The sequence below is a fragment of the Equus asinus genome, chromosome X (genome assembly GCF_041296235.1).
Source record: "Equus asinus isolate D_3611 breed Donkey chromosome X, EquAss-T2T_v2, whole genome shotgun sequence".
Taxonomy (NCBI): domain Eukaryota; kingdom Metazoa; phylum Chordata; class Mammalia; order Perissodactyla; family Equidae; genus Equus; species Equus asinus.
Window position 1 is genome coordinate 123,599,432 of NC_091820.1, and position 13,052 is coordinate 123,612,483.

Consider the following 13,052-nt stretch of genomic DNA (forward strand, 5'->3'; position numbering starts at 1 on the left):
TCTTCAAGTAATAAAGATACGACTGAAAACGAATCATGACAGTGAATGTCTGGTATCAGTGGGCAGGATGATATGGTTTGCAGTATTTCGTCACTCGGGCACTATCCTTCTCTGTGCCTGGCTCCTCTCCTGCAACTCGGAGGTGATAACGGTCCGCATCTCTGAGTTGCTGTGAGGAGCACGTGAAATGATGTGTAGAAAGTGCTTAGGCCCCGGCCTGGCTTTTCGTCACAGTGCAATCACGTTCCCAGGTATCACTATGTCTCTACAACCAGGTGGAGTGTGTGAGTGCACGTGTGCACTCAGTCTCTCTCTCTCTCTCTCTCTCTCTCTCTCTGTCTCTGGTTCAATCGCTCGAGCTGGTGGTGAGGGGGCTTGACATCTATTAAAGTCATTCCACCCGGGTAAATTATTTCTCCTTATTTTTAATGGCTACATAGTGTTCTAGTCTATCAATGTACGTTTTTTCTTCAGCCAAGCTCCTAGCGTTGGACATTTAGTTTATTTCCGCTGTCTTGCTGTTATGACCAACACTAAAATGTGGGACCCTTGGATGATCACCATGGGGTATTTGTTGAGTGTTTCAGTTTTGAAAAGTTAATCACAATCTTTGTTTTGTTTTCACCTTATTGCTCACGCAAAGTTCCCTAGAGTTAGGAAGATCTGGGCTACCTGCAGATTACTGGCCATTTTTACTTTTAAAGCATTTCCTTATGGTCTATGATTTGCTTAGAAAGTACGGAAATCATATCTCGTGATACCTCAGGAACATTTTAGGACCTACATACACTATTAGACAGATAGGAAGGCAGAAGCCATCTGGCCTCATGTGCCACTCCCTAAAGTCCCCTCCCCCAATTTCCTTCTAATTCGAATTCCTTTTCCGTAAGCTTTAATTTTGATCAAAGGAATACACGCATAGATAGTTTTTAAAAGATCAAATAGTACACAAGGGCTTGTAGTGAAAGCAGTGAATTCCTGCCCCTCCTCTGCTCTCTCGGTTCCCCATCCCAGAGGCCAAAACTACACATGTCTTTTGAGCGGTTGCCTCCATTTTTCTCAATCATATGCTTTTATGAGTACTTCTTGACTTGTGACAGGAGGCATTTTCTGCTGCCTTCCTGCTGTCCCCTTGGCTCTCCACCCCCCTTGATACGCTGTGCCTTTTCTCACTTGGGGGGACCGCCATCCATCCAGGCAGCAGCTCCATCAAACTGGCAGTAGCCCCTGACTCCTTGACTGCCCGTCCTTCACATGGCTGCCACTGCACCTTCACCGCACGCCCTGTTGGCCCGTGTTTCCATTTAATCTTCACGGCACCTGGAGGAGCTCCAGCACTCCTTCACCCCCACCTCGACTCTAACAGCCTCCTTATGACTATATTGCCTCCCTTTTTCAGATGACTCTGTTTGGATCCACTCTGCACACTGACACCCAAATGATACATTTCTAAAGCAAATGGAATCTGTTACTCAAGGCCTTAAATTCTTAATGAAGCCTTCCACATCCCACCCAGGGTTGTGTGCTCTGCACTGCCTTTCCCCTCATCTTACATCCTGAACTCCCTTCTCCAATCAGACCACGATGTGCATTCTACCCTGAGGAGGCCATGTTGTTTCCGACCCCTGCTCCCGTGCACCTGCTCCTCCCTGGACCTTGAAACAGCCTCCTCTCTCTCCTGTGTAGCACGTCAACTCTGGGGCAGGACACGGTTCAGCCTGGTGCTTCGTCTCCTGACAGACTGGCCCGAGGGACGCAACCAAATCTCCCAGAACCGTTTGCCAATTTCTCTATCAGAACACCACTGACATTGAGTCTTCTGGCAAAACCAGTCAGCAGACAAGGGAGTTTGTGAATTCCTCCAGCGGGAGTATATCTGGAGATCTGCCAGTGAAAACCACTATTTCACTATCTACATGTGTACTTACAGAATACCCCTACATACCATGCTACATAAAGAGCTATCTGATCTTATTCTATAGAAGAAATTTGTGGTAACTTTGGAGAGGAGAGATGATATATGTATACACATATGTGTGCATATATATCTAAACACTTAGGACGATTAGATTTATCAATTAGCATGCAGAAATGGCCATACATGAAAGTGATAAAGATGTGGAACTAACAATGGGAGAATTAGAAAGTGCCTGGAAGATGTGAACCTGGAACCTGGAAGGTGCTTTCCGTGGTCATTAGAAAATGCAGAGTCATACGAGCTGCTTTAGTGGGGGAATGGCGCAGGTAAGAGTGCAGGTTTGCTTTGAAACATGAAGGATGATGATAACAAAATGACAACTATAGTTAGGTGAGAGCTTGGTATGTACCAGGCACCAAGAAAGGGCTTTGCATTAACTCAACGCATCTTAGAACAGCCCAGTGAGACGGTTCTTATTGGCTCACTGCTTTAACTCATGAAGAAATAGAGGCACAATAATCATGTCACGTTACCCATCTGATGAGAGGAAGAGCTGGTGTATGAATCCAGGGAGCAAAGGTGCAGCCCGCATACAGATCCAGTAGCCAAAATGAGTAGTCGGTGAGTAGCGAATGCCGAATCTTCCCAGACAGGCAGGAGCCCAGGGCATTGGCCTGGGATGAAGTGTGAGTGGGACTGGAAAGATTGGTGGCATAAAAATCAAGAGGGCATGGGTGATCCGAGAAGCAGGACCTGTGTGGTATTGGCCATCCTGTGGCAAGCACTGAGAGAGCCCAGCATGTGTCCATCCACAGAACCAGTCACAGAGATAAGCCTTAGTGCCAGGTGTTGAGAGAGCTGGCAGATCCTGGAGACAGGAGTCACATCAGGAGCTGGAGTTTCCCCTCTCTTCCCTCCACATGGCTTCAGTGATGGCTGAGAAAGCCTGCCACAGCTCTCCTGCCCTCTGGAGCTTCCTCAGAGTGTGACCCACGATCCCAGCTCTGGAAGAGGTCAGCTATCAGCTTTCTGTGCGCTGACAAACGACCAGCTTGACTCTAGCGGATAAGACCCCCATCGCGGCCAGTGGCTGTGTTCTGAGCACTGCCCAGATATCTGGCCGTCTGTTTCTGGTGTGTCCTTTCCTCATCCACAGTTTGGAACTCATGTTAACTTTTTGGATTTTGCCCTTTCTTCAGAGATCTACTTGAGGACTGGGAAGCCCTCTCTAACAGCAGCAGCGGATGCGAAATTCAAGGTATATTAGTCAGAGATATGCAGAGGAACAGCAAGAATAGGAGTATGATAAGTTATGGGAAAGGAGACTTGTTATGAGGATTTTGGTCACGCATCTGTGGAGGCTGAGAAGTCCCAGAGTCTCTCGTGTGCCAGCGGGAAACCCAGGAAAGCTGGCGGCATAGTTTAGTCCCGGTCTGAAGGCCAGAGAAGCAGGGGAGCCGATGGGATCAATCCCAGGCCAAGGGCAGGAGAAGATGAGATGAGATGTTCCACCTCGAGCAGTGAGGCGGGCAAAAAGGAGGCATGTCTGCCTTCGTCCACCTTTTGTTGTATTCAGGCCTCAATGGATTGGATAATGCCCACGCACCTGGGGAGGGCAATCTTCCTTACTGCGGCCACCTCCTCAAATGCCAACCTCCTCCCGCAACACCCTCCCAGACACAAGCAGAAGCCATGTTTAATCTGAGCATCCCGTGGCCAGTCAAGGTCACATAGAAAAGCCACCACTGTGGTGGGTAGGGCAACACCGTGGACTATGGCATGACACTGTTCCCACACCTTCGCCGCCTCCCCACCCCCACCACGCCGAAAATGACTTTTTCTGTGGGCAGGATAGGGTTCGCGTTATTGTGTCCTTCCCAGAGGCACTGTCCACTCTGAGCGTGCAGTCCATCGAGCCTCATCCCGTGGCTATGTGGTCCACCAACCAAGGGAGAGTGCAGGTGAGTTGATCATTCAAGGTAGTCAGTGCTAGCGGGGCCGCGCCCCTCTTTTCGTCCAACTCTCAAATTGAGAGCAGCTGCAAAAATTCCTCAGCAGATGGCCTCCTGAAAAGAAAGGGGTTTCCACTCTCACCTTCATAATCAGGAAGCTTAGTGACCTGGCAGCAGAGAAATGAAGTGCCCTTAACTTTCATCCTACAGCGACACAAGAAAGAACTCTGCTTGGGGTTGGGAGTGGGAACGTGAAACCAGAGGAGGACTCAGAGAGGTAGTGCCTTATGCCTGGGCCTTGGCGAGTGGGCAAGAGTTCCAGAGGTAGAAAGGTAGGAAAGGATATGAAAATCCTGAAAGGGGTGGTTGGGAGTTGTTTGAATTCACTGATGGGACCAATCCTGGGAGGCTGCTATGAGTCACTCTGTTGCTGGTTTTTCCCTGCTCTTCCCAAACGTGTGCAACAGTAACCGTCTTGCCAAGATTGCGAGTGCCAACTTGGGGTCCTTCACACTGTGCCCAGCAAGTACTCCGCGATCCCAGAGATGGCAGGATTCCCCTGAATCGCCGCTCGGAGGTGTCTTCATGTCCATGTCGAAGAGCAAAGGGAAATTCACATCGACCGCTGGGGATGGGAGGAGTGAAGCATGGAAGGCTTCCTGGAAGAGGATGGCACGGAGCTAGGCTTGAAGAGCCTGAGTGATCAAGATTTCCAAAGTCTGAGAAGACGGGAAACTAAGGAAAAGATACGTGAAAAGCCTCGAAGCAGAGCTAGGCGTTGAGGGATGGACATAGAAGAAGAAAGAAAGAACAAGAAGAGCCAAGATTTCAGTCAATAAGCAGAGCCTTGGGACATGAGCGGGGTTTGCGCTCTTGGAGCTGGAGCGAGTGGCCAGTCTCCCTGTCAATCGTCGCAGACCCGCCAATGACGACGTGTGAAGGCGGGGCCAAAGGAACGCTGTCCAGGGAAGCGAAATGCTTGACCGGGCTCTTTAAAATGTGGATTGTGCAGCGCGGCTTCCGTGGACCGTTTCCCTCCAGGATGGGGGAACATGGCGGCTCCGTCTCCTGCTGTCCCCAAAGTGTAAGTTCCCTTGACTTCCTACTTGGCTGTCTGTCGGGTGATTGGAGGGAAGCGGGGGGACGGTGTGTGCTCAGCTCCTCTGACAGGCAGTGTGCCCCGGGCGGGCTTCTGGGTGGACGGCAGAGAAGGCCCCTTAGCGGCGTCCGGGCCCCCGGTGGAGCTTGCGGCACAACCTGATGGAAGGCTCAGCTCGTCTGCTCGTGGCGATGTGGGCCTTGACCCCCCTGTTGGTGGTCTTCAGGACTGGAGGTGTCTGCAGCTTGGAGAGGAGGAAGGGGCTGGGGCGGAGGGCCGAGTGGCCGTGGGTCCAGGACGGGCCGTGGCCGTTGGCGGCCAGGGAGCGGGTGTGGCCTTTGGTTGTCCAGTGTCGCGGGCTGGAGGCTGGCCCCGGGTCTTTGTGGAAATCTGGGTCCTGTCCGTTTCCGTGAGCCCTTTCGTCAGGGTCGGGATCTCGGTGATTTTCGACTCGGACAGAGGGAGGTGACGCGCTCAGGGAGCGTGTGTGCGAGGGTGACAGCTGGTGGCCCATGGCCGCCTGTGAGCGCAGACTTGGGTTTCCCTGCCCAGCGTGAGTGCGCGTTTCCTTTCATTGGTTGCTCCCATTTCGGGATGCTCTTCTTCCCGTGCGGCTGAAAAAGAACGACACCCTGATAACGTCGGGGGAAAGAGTGAACAGCCGGCCTGCTCAGCTCGGGCTTGGCTTGTTCCCTGACCCCGCGAGTCCCCTTCAGTCAGCACTGCACGCTGTTTTACGTATTTCTGCAAAGCCCTTCTGGACCTAATGTCATCGCGCTGAGTGGAGAGTGGCCCAGACGCTGTCAGTGTGTTTGCATGCAAAGTGTAGTGTTCCCTACGCTTTTCCAGTGTGAAACCCAGCGGTGTGATGGGCGAGCCCTTGTTGCTTCGAGTCCCTGAGGGGCATCACGGCCCCGGGGCTTCTATTGCTGGTTTCATTCTGTAATCTCGTCCGTCCGTAGCGCGGGGTGTTTTTGTCTTCCTCGTGATTTTGCGGCCATTTGCATGTGTTTCATGTGGATTTCAGCTGGGTTTCCTAAGCATTCTTCAAACGATAGTCTCTTCCGTGTGCCCTTTGGGAAGTGATTTGTGCGGCTGAGCACCAGAAGTGTTCCAGTCTGTGTGAAGGCCCCTTAGCCACTCTTGTCAGCCAGGACTGGACCCTGCTGGGCACTGAATTTTGCATGCCCTTCCTCATGCGTTTAATGAGGAGGTCCTGGCCCTCCCCCATAAACGTCCTTTAAACGGTTTCGGGGAAATTTTAATTTACAGAGCTGGAATGTACCCTCTGATAGAGTGTCGTAAGTTTATAATAGAATTGCGTGTTTGACCTGATTTATATTGTTCTATTCTGGTGTTTCTCCGTCTTCCTAACTTTTCTTAAAAACTCAACGTTCTGAGGTCCTCTCCACGTACAGGGCCGAACTTTCAGTTGGCTGAGTCCTTGTTGTTTTACGACAGCGAATGCTCTTAACCGTATGTTGACGTGCGTCCCTGGCCCGGGGTGGGATTGTGTTTTACGGAACAATGGCGTTTGGGGTCATTTTATTCTGTTAAAGGAACGTCCTGATCCTTTTCGTAAGCTTCGTGTTAAAGTTTTTCATGTCACCTTCGACTGACAAATGAGGACACAATGGTCCTAATTGTGTCTGTGCGTTTTGCTTTACGACACTTAGCGGCTTCAAGCGGTCCGCTAACCTAATCTTGCATTTTATTTACTGTTAAGGGTTTTTCATACCATTAAAGTTTTGAAATTTTAGCCTTTAGGTTTCTTATTTCATAGCTCTAATAAAAATTAAGAAAGGTTTGTTTTCAATGTTAAAAATTCACACGTTGTCGATCTGGCTGAGCGGTGCTGTTTTACGACACTGAATTCCCGGAAGTGCGCCTCACTGGTCAACACTGGAAGTCATTTGGGTTCTTCGGGGACTTCATTTCCAGCAATCATTGTGTGTTGCGTGTCGCGTTATTCGATTGGGTTCTGTCCTGAGTCTTTTCATGCGTTTCCTGCTAAAATCGTGGGGCATTTTCCACTTACAGAGGTGGAAATTCACCTCCAGAATGAGTGCTGTTAAGAGGGAATGGCCCTTGCAGGTCATCGGGCATGCTTTTGTCTATTACTGGAGGGCAATAATTGTGCATTTATTCCGTTGTCATTTCTTTAAATGTTGGCCTGGTTCCTCCTTCCCTCGTGTTGTCGCAGAGAAGAAACGTTTTGTGTAGTTTCTGTGTCCAGAAAAGCAGGATAGGCCAATTCATGTCCTGACCGGTCTGCCCCAGGACCACTGCTGTCCCATCTGTTTGAGGTCCTGGGCCAGACTGCGAGTGCCATTGCCCCACCCCCACGTCAAAGGGTGCTGTCCTTGCCTCTTTGCACACAAGTGCTGACTGTGCCTTAGTGGCTCAAAGTGCTACAATGTCGCGTTAAGAAATCGACAGTGCCCGTGTGTTTATCCTCATGCCTCCATCCTGCGACATCCACTGTGTATTCAAGGGGAGAATTAAATTAAAGGAACATTGTTGTTTTCCTCAAAATCCTGAGGACACTATTGCCTGGCAGTAACCTCAGAATTGTCAAGGAAAACAACTACTTCCTCTACGTAATGGTGATGGTTGAGTTGGCTTATGAGCCTTCTTGCAGGTTGATTCTTGATACTGACTTGAATTATGTATGTTAGCTCATGTAGAGATGATTTAATGACTTGAATATTGGTGGGGCATTGGTGTTCTCTAAATCCACCTTGATCACATTTAGAAATGGGACAGATGTATTGCTGGTATTTGCTTTACTGGTTGTATTGCTGGTCTTCCTTTATCTGCGCGGTTGGTACTGGCAGGAATACCAATTTCCGGAATTGGGACACTCACTCACCTCGCCGGTGAGTCCTGCCTTTTCAGGCAGAGCCCCAGACCTGGATCAATACCTACGTGTGGAATGAAGGTGCTTTTAATCCGTGCCCATTGCCCATAGTACAGTAGGACGTATTGCAAATTAAGAGCAAATTCCCCAATCTGTGTATTTCCAGATGTCCAGTTTTTTCTGTTGTTTTGTCCTCAAAGACCTATGTTCGATATCGGATGGTAGTAACGTTATGTACTATATGAAATTCTTCATGAAATTGTTCTGAATTCAGTTAGCTCATGCCTAGTTTTAGCAGTCTTTGAACTTAATCTTTTACCAATTACTGAGACCAATATAACGACCCAGTTGTCTAATGTGCATCTCATGGTCTATTAAGTAGAAGACAGAACCCATGTGAATGAATTGTTACCCGTAATCTTGCGTGGCATGTAAGTGTCAGTAATTGGGAACACAGTGAGAGCAGGCACACATTCCAAAGGTTTGTTCCCATCCTTTTATGTGTGAGTCAGTTCCCTTATTACTGAAGAGAAAAAATGGAGTTGGGAGACCCCTCCCCCCCGCCCACCCCCCCCACCCCCGGCTTCTAGCAAGTCACTGGTCACACCTGTCAACATAATGTTGAGTGAATCCCATCCGTGTTTGAGTAAAGCGGGATGAACCCTGGTTCACTTGAAGGGGCAATGAGGCCTCTAAAGCAGTGGCCTTATCTTGTGGTTTGACTCATGGAGCGCCTGTCTCACAGTGTCTTTCACTCTTTTGGCCTACCTCACACAAGGTGCGTGAGTGGGTCCTCTGGCCTCACCGACCATTTTCAGAAATTTCTCAGGAAAAGGGAAAGAACAAGTTCGCCTGAGCCTCTTGACTTATATGAGTTGGCAAGTAAACTGTTTTTCCTGCAGTTGTGCTGGGCTGTCCACCCAAAGTCAAGTCTCCTTGCAGATTTCTACCATCACCATCCCCTTCAGGACCTGTGATGGCAAAGTCCAGTCCAGGTCATCCTGTGGGCCTGTACGGAGAAGAGAGTGGAACTGGAACCAACAGTCAAGAGCAGGCAGACAAGTAAGTGCCATCTCGTGTGATCGGAGGCCACAGGTGTTGGGAGGAGGGTAGCACTGATCTCCTGTTAGCTGTAGCGCTATTTCAGATGGTGTGGAAATCCCTTCCCTGAGTGTCTAAGAGGGGAATTTCCGGGAACGTCGGGGGCACTCCCTGGGCACTGCTTATGAACCCCATGGCTGAGATGCTAGGTCTACCACCAATTCTTGACTAGTCAGTGGCATCTTTTTCCAGTCCCTATTGGTGTTCCTCTGTTTCCTGTGGGTGCCACTGTTACAGCCACCTTGACTTTATTAGACTGTCAGATTTCAAAAAGAACCGATGTTGACATTTTCACGTCAAGGTTTTGATCTGTCTTATCCTTTGGAAAACCTTTGCCAGCCCAGGCAGAAGCAGGATGGACTAGATGGGACGGTCAAACACAACCTTCAGGAATCCAAAGATTGTGGGAGATTGCTCATGTGCTTTTTATCTCGGGTGTGAGATCGTGGATTTGGATGTAATTTAAGACCGGGTCTAAGTGGGAAACGGGGGAGAAGGTGAGACCCGTCCACCACGTGGGTGCCAGACAATGGCAATCTGCCAGTCTACCCCGGTTGTGGGTAGGTGAGCATTTATATAGCAGTGGCCCTGCAGGCATAGTCTAGCAATTGAAGTAATGAATAGGTCCGTACTTGTTCACGCGCTTACCCCTCCGTACATTGTTGGCCACTTTGTTGCCTAGCAGATGTTGCTGAGACCAGACGTTGTGTTTCGTGGACAATAGAGTTCTGGTATCTGAGTGAGAAAGACCCTTGGCCCTCTCTAGCTCTCATATTTGAGCTTGAGTTTCCACAGATGGAGACGGGGAGCACACCTTGCTATCAGGTATGTTGTGAGAATCAAGTGTGATGATCCTTGTAAGTGCTCGGCATGCAGCGGGTCCTGAAGGAAGTAGCTGAGCACTTCCAGAATCCATAGATTAGAGCAGACCCTTGTGGCTTGGTTGAGGTCCTCTCCCTCCCTGTGAGCCCCCGCTTCCACTTCAGTTCTTGAGACCTTTGCCATCATTTCAACGAAATGTTTTGTTTCCTTTCACAGGACCAGCAAATTTCCTCAGCGATTGCTTCAATCTCTCTAGAAACCAACTTCTCTACTTCTCCTGTGATGCCAGGGGAAAGCCGGGCAATTCGGACTTTGCCTTCTCTGAGCTGCAGTCTTTCTGGCCAACGTGGACACCTTTCGTCAAAGCTGACGTGGCTCAGCACCAAGTTCAGGCTGGAGGCTTCTTGTTCACTGGCAGTGCCACCAAGATCTCCTCTGTTCCCTGTCTGTATAAAGTCACTTGTTTTCTGGGGGGTGGTTAATTTGTTGAAACTTAAGTGAAGAGTTTGGGTAATTGGGAGGGAGTTCTTGATACAAATCTGCACTAGGTAAGGTGCGTTCCAAGACGCTTCTGCCCTTTAGTCTCATGGATGGCTCTGGTTCCCGGTTCCTCTATTGCTTTATTGGCACAGGTTTCATCCAGAAGGTCGCATCACAGAAGCTGAAGTTCACTCACCAAGGGTGAAAACAATCCACATTTCTTTGTGAGTAGAGACTAAAGTATGTTGCCTTTATGCAGCCCACTGACACTTCAAAGTCATTATTGATCCTTCTGATTGGTTGGATCACATAAGATTTGCAGAAGATAGGGGTCATTATGTTGTCTGCCCAGTGAAAACCTGAGACCTGAGATACTTAGAAATACCTGTGCTCAAGCCCATGTTCCTTCACCAAGTGACATGACGGTGACCATCACTGGCCTGGTTGCTAGTCAAAAACTCAACTTGTGAAACTTAACCGTAACTGCGATGCCTTCTTCCCCTTCCACATACACTAGGGCCCACTGCCCAGGACATTCATTTGAGGTCACTTCACGGCGGGAGGGGTGCGAAAGACCTAGATGAATGGTTTCAGGGTCAATCTGCTGAGTATTGGCACTTAAAAACAAGTGACGGCTTTGAGGATTCCAAAAGAGTGACTCTAATTGATGACATTCTCAAAATCAAGACTCTCGGGGAAAGAGAAGCTGACCCTCCTCAGACTGTAAGGTGGGATCGGGTTCTCTCCCAGGAGTTCGTTCTGAGGCGAGCCATGTCACTCACCCAGTGAGACATGTACTCATGAATGTCTGCTCACTCCTGGGAATGTTAATGTGCTGTAGCTTTTGGTGTGAAGCATTCCATGTCAAAGTCGCGTTTGGCGTATGTATTTTTTCATTCCTCTTGTTGCTGTGGGGGTTGGAAAGAGAAGGGATTATATTGGACCCCTTAAGGGTAGGCTCCTGAAATGGAGTGTATTCCTTGTTCTACTGGTTCCCTGTTCTGTGCAAAATGGCTATGGCGGAATAATATTCCATTGTATGTATGTACCACATTTTCTTTACCCACTGATCTGTTGATGGACACTGAGCCTGTTCCGTGTGTCGGCTGTCGTGAAGAGCGCGCCATTGAACACCGGGGTGCAGACACGGCTTTGAGACAGTGATTTCGTTTCCGTTGGCTGTACACCCAGGGGTGGGATTGCCGGATCATGGGGTGGCTCTCCTTTTACTTCTTGAGGAACTTGCATACTGTTTTCCATTGTGGCTGAAGCAGTTTACATGGGGGAACACTTCTTGAACTAAAGAGATTTCATGACTGGTTCTCCAGCCACTTCTGATTGTCTGTTCTCTTGAGGAGAAGAATGATGGAGGTTGGAGGCTCACGTGGGGAAGGGGGTTCTGTGATCAGGAAAGATGGAAGGACTAACTCCTTGCTTCCGGTGCTTGAAGCCTAGAGCTGGGAAGGGGGCTGGACAGAGTGTCCTCTGTAGAGCTGCTCTCAGAGCAGGAGGACAAAGCAGAGAGGAGGATATGCTCCCTCAGTGTCAAAGGCGTGTTGGCCTTTGTATGTTCCAGAGTGCCTCCTGCCCGCTTGCCCATCCCTGGCACTACCAGGGATCAGCATGGCTGGAGGATAATAGATAACAATGCAGATGGTTGAGTGTGACATGAGAACATACGGCCCTCTGGCCAAGATGAAATTTTGATGATGGGGACTGTTGCTGACTTGTGCAATAGGAGTATTTTGGACTTTGCTGCTGAGGAATGCTTTGCTGTTTCTGCCTGATTCTGTGCACTGACTTAGCCTGTGAATAATGGCTCGAGGAACATTGGCTCTTTGCCCTCCTACGTTGTTGTGTAGAACATTAACATGAGGGAGTCTTCTGAGAGAGAACTGCTGTTGTCTCTGGGGAATAATCGCTCTTGGTTGAGGTGCCCAGTCACTCTTTCGTATTGTTGACGAGCTGTGTCCCCGTGGAGAGAATGATGAAAGCGAGCTGCTCTTGCTGCTGTTATATTTCCACAGACCACGCAGACACTTCTTCCTTCCACCATCACATGACTCAATTGCCTTTTTCAAGTCCCTCAAAAAGCGCGTGCCGGCAATGGCCGAACGTGGGGTGTGGGAAATTCTGGGTCCCTGGGGAGAAATTGGCCGTGGCCCGCGGTCAGGCTTGCGTGCTCTGACATGAAGGTGCTGAACAGAATGTCGTCCACCATGCAGGGCGATGGCATCTTAGGAGTCATTAGGGATGCTGAATTTCTGGATGGGAGTTGGGCTGGAGCTTTAGCCAAGCGTTTCCATGTGAGCTGTCGGCACTCTTCCGCTGAGTACACTCTGCACATTGGTAGGAAGAGGAGAGTCACTGGGCCCTGTCCATGAACAGTAGATGAGGCCGTGGACATTTAGATCCTCATGGATGTGCGCAGATGAGCCTGGATATCCAGGAATGTGCCTGGTGAGCTCTCCAGGCTGGAGGATTTTGCCCACCTATTCTTCATTGCTGAATAGGACAGCATGTAGTCAGTGGCTCTGGTTGTCCCTTCCCCTGTTTCTGTGAGAAGGTTTTGCTGCTTGGTGGTCTGCCCCTCTGCCCTTCTGGTCCTCTCACAGGGGTGGTGATGTTGCCTCGAGGGGACCTTGTCTGCACTCTCAGGGAAGTGGGTGCTGTCCGCAACGGTGAGGGGCGTCGGCACAGTGTTGGGTGCTGCAGCTATGGAGGGGCAAGCGGATGTGGACAGTTGCAGTTTGAGAAGAGGACGCCTCCTCTGGTTTTCCTATATTTCGCTGTTGATTTCTCTCCATTGCTGAAGTCTGA

At 49.7% G+C, this 13,052-nt stretch overlaps 1 long non-coding RNA gene across 1 annotated transcript; it reads left to right on the forward strand.

Moving 5' to 3' along the window:
• The first annotated feature begins 372 nt into the window (after positions 1-372).
• LOC139042704 (uncharacterized) lies at positions 373-12,538 on the forward strand. Its single transcript, XR_011499753.1, has 4 exons — positions 373-4,954; positions 8,732-8,891; positions 9,616-9,755; positions 9,969-12,538. It is a non-coding gene; the product is annotated as an uncharacterized lncRNA (long non-coding RNA).
• Positions 12,539-13,052: the final 514 nt, after the last annotated feature.